The sequence below is a fragment of the Chiloscyllium plagiosum genome, chromosome 33, assembly GCF_004010195.1.
Source record: "Chiloscyllium plagiosum isolate BGI_BamShark_2017 chromosome 33, ASM401019v2, whole genome shotgun sequence".
NCBI classification, from domain to species: Eukaryota; Metazoa; Chordata; class Chondrichthyes; order Orectolobiformes; family Hemiscylliidae; genus Chiloscyllium; species Chiloscyllium plagiosum.
This window is the reverse complement of record NC_057742.1, coordinates 5,968,521-5,975,812: the sequence shown is the minus strand read 5'-3', so window position 1 is coordinate 5,975,812 and position 7,292 is coordinate 5,968,521.

Below are 7,292 nucleotides of genomic sequence, written 5' to 3'. Positions count from 1 at the left end.
AATTGGCCATGCTAAATTGCCCGTAGTGTTAGGAGAATGGGTCTGGGTGGGTTACGCTTCGGCGGGTCGGTGTGGACTGGTTGGTCCGAAGGGTCTGTTTCCACACTGTAAGTAATCTAATCTAATCTAATCTAATCTAAATAATGGTTGCCCAGCACTAAACCCCATCACTCTCCACTAGCTATAGTTTGTCATTCTGGAAATGCCTTTCTGACCATAACTCTGTTTTCTATTTGTTAGCCAATCTCTAACCATGTTAAATGCCACTTCCAACACCATGCATTCTTATCCTATTCTTATCTTAAGGTGTGGTACCTTATCAAATTTCCTTCTGGAAATCCAAACATATTGCATTCACTCTTTTCCCTTTTTCTATCCTGCTTGTTGTCTCCTTGAAGTGTTGCAGTAAATATCATGTAAATTTATTAGGCATGCTGTCCCCATTTTTAAGGCAGATTGATTCTGTCTGATCATGCTGTGTATTTTTAAATGCTCTCTGATTACATCTTTTATAGTTGACACTAACATTTTCCCATTAACAGGCTAATTAGCCTATAGTTATCTGGTTGTGATATCTCTTTGATTGTGTTGTATTGGGAGTTTTCCAATCCTCTGGCACTTTGCCAGAATCTAAGGATTCTTTGAAAATTTCTACCATCCATTATCACTGTATAACATTGTTTAAGTTCCTATAATAAATCATATCAGATCCGAGGGATGTATCAGTCTTTAGTCCCATTAGATACCCTAGTACTTTTTCTTTAGTGATAGTTATATATACTTTTTTCCATTTTAACCCCTTGATTATTTTGTACTTCTGGGAATGCTATTTATGTCTTCAACTGTGAAGTCTGATGCAAAATATTTATTCAAATGCTCTGCCATTTCCTGGTTCCTCATTATTATATCCCCAGCCTCAGTCTCTAAGGGGCCTATGTTCACTTTGGCCTCTTTCTTCCTTTTGCTATGTTTAAAGAAGCTTTTGTCTGTCTTCACATTACTTGCTAGTTCACCCTCAAAGCTTATTTTCACCCATTTTTGGCTATTTTCTGTTAGTTTTAAAAAACTTTCTCAAGTCTCTGTCCTGAACGTAAGTTTTGCCATATTATGCTTACTCTTTCAATTTGAAGTTATTCTTTACTTCATTGGTGAACTGTGGTTGGCTGACGTCCTTCCTAAAATCCTTCTTTCTCACTTTGTTGAGAGCCATGAAGTATTTTCTTTAATATCTATCATGGTTCCTCAATGGTCTTTGCTCCTTGACCCTTTTCCAGTTCACTCGAGCCCCTTATTCCTTTGTAACTACCCTTATTTAAATTGTTTGATTTTCATTTGTTTCTGACCCAGGTTTTAAACTGAATGCCAAATTTGACCATTTATAGCTACTGTTTTCTAGCTGGCCTTTTACTCTGAGATGATTCATTCAATCTGCCTCATTACATGTCACCAGATCCAAAACAGCCTGCTCTCTGGTTGGATCCACGACATAGAGTTCTCGGAACCTGTCCTGAGCACACTATATGAATTTTTCCTCATGGCTACCTCTGCCAATCTGACCCAATCTACATAAAGATTAAATTTAACTATGATTAATGTACTGCTTTTGTTTCACATGCCCTCATTATTTCCTGATTTATTCTGTGTCCTACAGCATAGCCTCTGTTAGGGGTTGTGATTTTAATGCTCACAGAGTTGCTATGCATGATAAGTTTTTATTTAGGAAATAAAATGTAAATTTGAACTTGGGGAACCAGTTGAGTGCAGTCAAATGCTTGACCACAGAGCTACATCCCCTCACATTTAATTATGGCTTATGTGTTTTGTAAATGAATAATCTTATGGATGATGGCTTTTGCTTCCCACATAACAGTCACACCTACATAATGCAGGCACATTTCCAGCCAGTTTGCCATCCATTTGGTTGGCCCCATCCATTCAGTCAACTTCATTCCTGGCACAAGAACACTGACAAATTTGACAAGAGCTCAATGGTATATATCCAGAATCCAACCTGTTGTGGGAAAAAGAGAATGCTAGTTCACTGCCAGTGGAAACATTTTTGAAACTATTTTTTCAATTTTGACTTTTCATGGCATTGTTTAGAAAATATTTGAAAAGGCTGTCCCCTGTATTTATCAGCTAAGGCTGAGGCTTGGGATTTGCACCACAGAATCCAAGGGTTATAGAGACACAGAGCTGTACAGTACAGAAACAGACCCTTCAGTCTAACTCGTCCACACTGACTAGATATCCTAAATTAATCTAGTCCCATTAATGGGCATTGGCTCATGTCCCTCTAACCCTTCCTATTCATATATATATATTCGGATACCTTTTAAATGTTGTAACTGTACCAGCCTCCACCACTTCCACTGGCAGCTCATTCCATACAGACACCATCCTCTGCGTGAAAAAGTTGCCCCGTCAGGTCCCTTTTAAATCTTTCCTCTCTCCTCCTAAACTCACATCCTCTAGTTCTGGATATGTATTCCTGCTCTCCTATAAAGAGCTTTCCTGTTGGCAGAAGGGTTGAGAACCAAAGCAAACTGACTTAAAGTGATTGGCAAAAGTGAAGGCATGTCCAGAAAAAAAACCTTTTAATGTAGTGAATGATTAAGCTCTGGAATGTACTGCCTATGAGTATGGTGGAGGCAGATTCAATCACGTCTTTTAAATGTCAATTGGATATTTATCTAAATAGAGAAAAATTTGCTTGGCTATGCGGAAAAACAAAGCGGTGGGGATGTTGGGGAGGTGGGGTGAAGTCAGATTTGCTGAATTTCACTTACATGAAACCAATCCTGGCACAATGGGCAAAAGGCCTCTATCATCCTAACATCAACTAGCCACAAAAAGACATGACCCATTCTCAGTAGTGTCTTTACACACGGATGAAGAAGGACACCACTTTGACTGGGACAACACATCCATCCTAGGACAAGCCAAACAGAGACACGCACAAGAATTCCTAGAAGCATGGCATTCCAACCAGAACTCTAACAACAAACACATTGACCTGGATCCCATTTGCCACCCCCTGAGAAAAAGAACAGGAAATTACATCATCACAGGAAATGATATCACCACAGGAAATGATATCAATGAACCCAAACGAACCTAAACACATAAATAGAAAGTGGACCATGCCACTAGTGCTTCATCCAGAGACTCACTGATGATGTTACCTAGTGTGGTGATGAAATGTATGAAAACAAACTTTCCAGCTCAGCGAGCAAATCTACACCCAAAGGCCTTCTATGCTGTGAACATTCCAACGTGAAAATCTCAATTGGTGCATTCGTCACCTTCAGGATGATGTTGGGTGCAAAGCCTCTGTATCAAACCACAGTCACTAATGATAATGTCGAACCCATACAAAAAGAATTACATGACGATTTTTCTATCTGCAAAATTGCTTTGAGGAGGTATCTAGATTTGAGCAAGGGCCTGCTTAATCTGTAATCATGTGCTCTGTCATTGAGTTTTACCCCAGCATTGATTACTACCTGTTTCAAATCAAAATTGTCCATAACTCAAGACCATATCAGAACTCAATGGAAAATTGAAGTAGAGATGAATCGTTTCCAGAAACCATTGAGGAGATGGAGGGACGTCGGCAGTGATTATGTTTTGAAATACATTGTGTGAATGGCTGGCAGAAACAGATTTATAAGTACTGTTCAAAAAAGAAATTTAATTAATAATTGAAGAGGAAAATCCTGCAGGCCTTTGAGGAAAATGCAATTAGATGGCCCACTGAACGAGGTGATATAACATCATATTGTCTGAATGCCCCCTTTCTCTGATGTGCATTTTAGCGATTCTAGTACTGGTTTATGAAAGAGCAGAAAGGGTTGACCTGGATATTTGTTTATATATTTTCTGTGGAATATGGGTCTCACCAGCCAATTTGTGGTTTAAACTAGGAGCTATTCGGAGTGCAGGCTATTGCCTTGCCACATTGTTCCAAATACACGGCTCTAAGCATGCTTGAAACATTTTACAGTCAAGCCATCCAAGAGGTGATGGACTAAGCTTCTTACAACATCACCGTTATTTAATTGCCAAATGTTTCTGGCCAGGTAGAAGTTACACTTATGCCTTAATGCTTTACTCAATGCTCTTAACCTCATTCATGGCACAGGGTTATTGCCATACAGATTGCCATTGGTCTGTGCCAGTAACTTATGCCATTATGACACAGAGCCCCACTGTAGAATAAGTAAGTGATTAGTGCACAGCTTAGGAAAGTTTCTAAAAGCTATTTTTAACTTCCACTTCTCTTGGTGATGTCCTCATGAAGTGAATATTTGAACAGGCTACTCCTCAGCAGTAGGATGCTCATGATGCCAAATGGTAGTGGGTGCCCGCTCCCTTCTTCCAAAGAACCTAGTGCAGGATGACAGCTCAGCACAGTTCATTGTCAAAGGAGGCGGATGAGATGTAAAACTGTGGACTTGTCTGCCCTGTCAGGAGGGCATGAATAATTGCATGACAATATCTGGAAATGAGTTCTTTGCTACACTGATCAAGAAACCATCACATAAGGAGCAGCTTCCCTGTTGATTTATGTCATGGCTGTCAGTGGTCATTTGCTATGACCGTTCCTTTATTCCTGTCTCATTATCCAAGACACTGTGTGACATCTGCGACAGCTTTATGGACAATATTTGGTGGAGACCATAAGGCCATAAGACATAGGAGCAGAAATTAGGCCATTTAGCCCATCAAGTCTGCTCCACCATTCATTCATGGCTGATAAGTTTCTCAACCCCATTCTCCCACTTTCTTCCTGTAACCCTTGATCCCCTGTAGAGTCATAGAGATGTACAACATGGAAACAGACCCTTCGGTCCAACCTGTCCATGCTGACCAGATATCCCAACCCAATTTAGTCCCACCTGTCAGCACCCGGCCCATATCCCTCCAACCCCTTCCTATTCATATACCCACCCAAAACCTCTATAAGATCACCCCTCAGCCTCTGACGCTCCAGGGGAAACAGCCCCAGCCTGTTCAGCCTCTCCCTATAGCTCAAATCCCCCAACCCTGGCAACATCCTTGTAAATCTTTTCTGAACCCTTTCACATTTCACAATATCCTTCTGTTATGAAGGAGACCAGAATTGCCTGTAATATTCCAACAGTGGCCTAACCAATGTCCTGTACAGCCGCAACATGACCTCCCAACTCCTGTACTCAATACTCTGTCCAATAAAGGAAAGCATACCAAAAGCCTTCTTCACTATCCTATCTACCTGATACTCCACTTTCAAGGAGCTATGAACCTGCACTCCATGGTCTGTTTGTTCAGCAACATTCCCTAGGACCTTACCATTAAGCGGATAAGTCCTGCTGAGATTTGCTTTCCCAAAATGCAGCAGCTCGCACTTATCTGAATTAAACTCCGTCTGCCATTTCTCAGCCCATTGGCCCATTTGGTCCAGATCTTGTTGTAATCTGAGGTAACCCTCTTCGCTGTCCTCTACACCTCCAATTTTAGTGTCATCTGCAAACTTACGAACTGGAACTCTCTATCTATCTCCGTCTTAAATATACTCAATGACCTGGCCTCTACCGCCTTCTGTGGCGTGAATTCCATAGACTCCCCACTCTCTGGCTGAAGAAGTTTCCCCTTATCTCCATTCTAAAAGGTTTATTTTTACTCTAAGCCTGTGCCCTCGGGTCATAGTCTCTCATATCAATGGAAACATCTTCCCAACATCCAGTCTGTCCAGGACATTCAGTATTCTGTAAGTTTAATTAGATTCCCCTCATCCTCTTAAATTCAATAGAGTCTAAACCCAGAGTTCTCAAACGTTCCTCAAATGTTAAGCTGTTCATTCCTGGGATCATTCTCGTGAACCTCCTCTGAACATACTCCAGAGCCAGTAAATCCTTCCTGAGATATGGGGCCCAAATCTGCATACAATACTCCAAATGTGGTCTGACCAGAGCCTTACAGAGCCTCAGAAGTACATCCCTGCTTTTATATTCAAATCCTCTCAAAATAAATGCCATCATTGTAGTTGCCTTTCTAACTACTGACTCAACCTGCAAGTTTACCTTGAGAGAATCCTGGAGTAGAACTCCCAAGTCTCTTTGCACTTCAGACTTCTGAATTTTTTCCCCAGTTAGAAAATAGTCCATGCATCTATTCTTCCTACTAAGGTGCATGACCTCACATTTTCCCATGTTGTACTCCATCTGCCACTTCTTTGTCCACTCTCCCAACGCATATAAATCCTTCTGCAGCCTCCTCGCCTCCTCAATGCTACATGCCCCTCTACCTAGCTTTGTCTCATCTGCAAACTTAGCCAGAATGCCCTCCATTCCTTCATCTAAATTGTTAATGTATAAAGGGAAAGGTTGTGGTCCCAACCCTGAGCCATGCGGATCATCACTTGTCACCGGCTGCCACCCTGCGAAGGACCCTTATATCCCCATTCTCTGCTTTCTGCCAGACAGCCAAGCTTCTATCCATGCTACCATCCTGCCTCTAACACCATGGGCTCTTACCTTACTCTGTAGCCTCCTGTGTGGCACCTTGTCAAAGGTCTTCTTGAAGTCTAGGTAGATAACATCCATTGGTTCTCCTTAATCTAATCTGCTCATTACTTCCTCAAATAATTTTATTTAGATTAGATTACTTACAGTGTGGAAACAGGCTGGTCGGCCCAACAAGTCCACACCGACCCTCCGAAGAGCAACCCACCCAGACCCATTCCCCTACATTTACCCTTTCACCTAACCTACGGGCAATTTATCATGGCCAGTTCACCTAACCTGCACATTTTTGGACTGTGGGAGGAAAACGGAGCACCTGGAGGAAACCCATGCAGACACAGGGACAAACTCCACACAGTCAGTTGCCTGAGGCAGGAATTGAACCCGGTCTCTGGCACTGTGAGGCAGCAGTGCTAACCACTGTGTCACCGTGCCGCCCACCTTCTAGCAGATTTGTCAGGCATGATCTACCCTTGATGAAACCATGCTGACTTTGCCCTATTTTACCACACACTTCCAAGTATTCAGAAAGCTCATCCTTCACGGTGGATTCCAGGATCTTACCCACAACCTAGGCCACCTCGTGCTCCCACGAGGAGGTTGAGCAATTTATCAACTTCACCAACACATTCCACCCTGACCTTAAATTTAACTGGACCATCTCTGACACCTCCCTCCCCTTCCTGGACCTCTCCATCTCCATTAATGACGACCGACTTGACACTGACATTTTTTACAAACCCACTGACTCCCACAGCTACCTGGATTACACCTCTTCCCACCCTA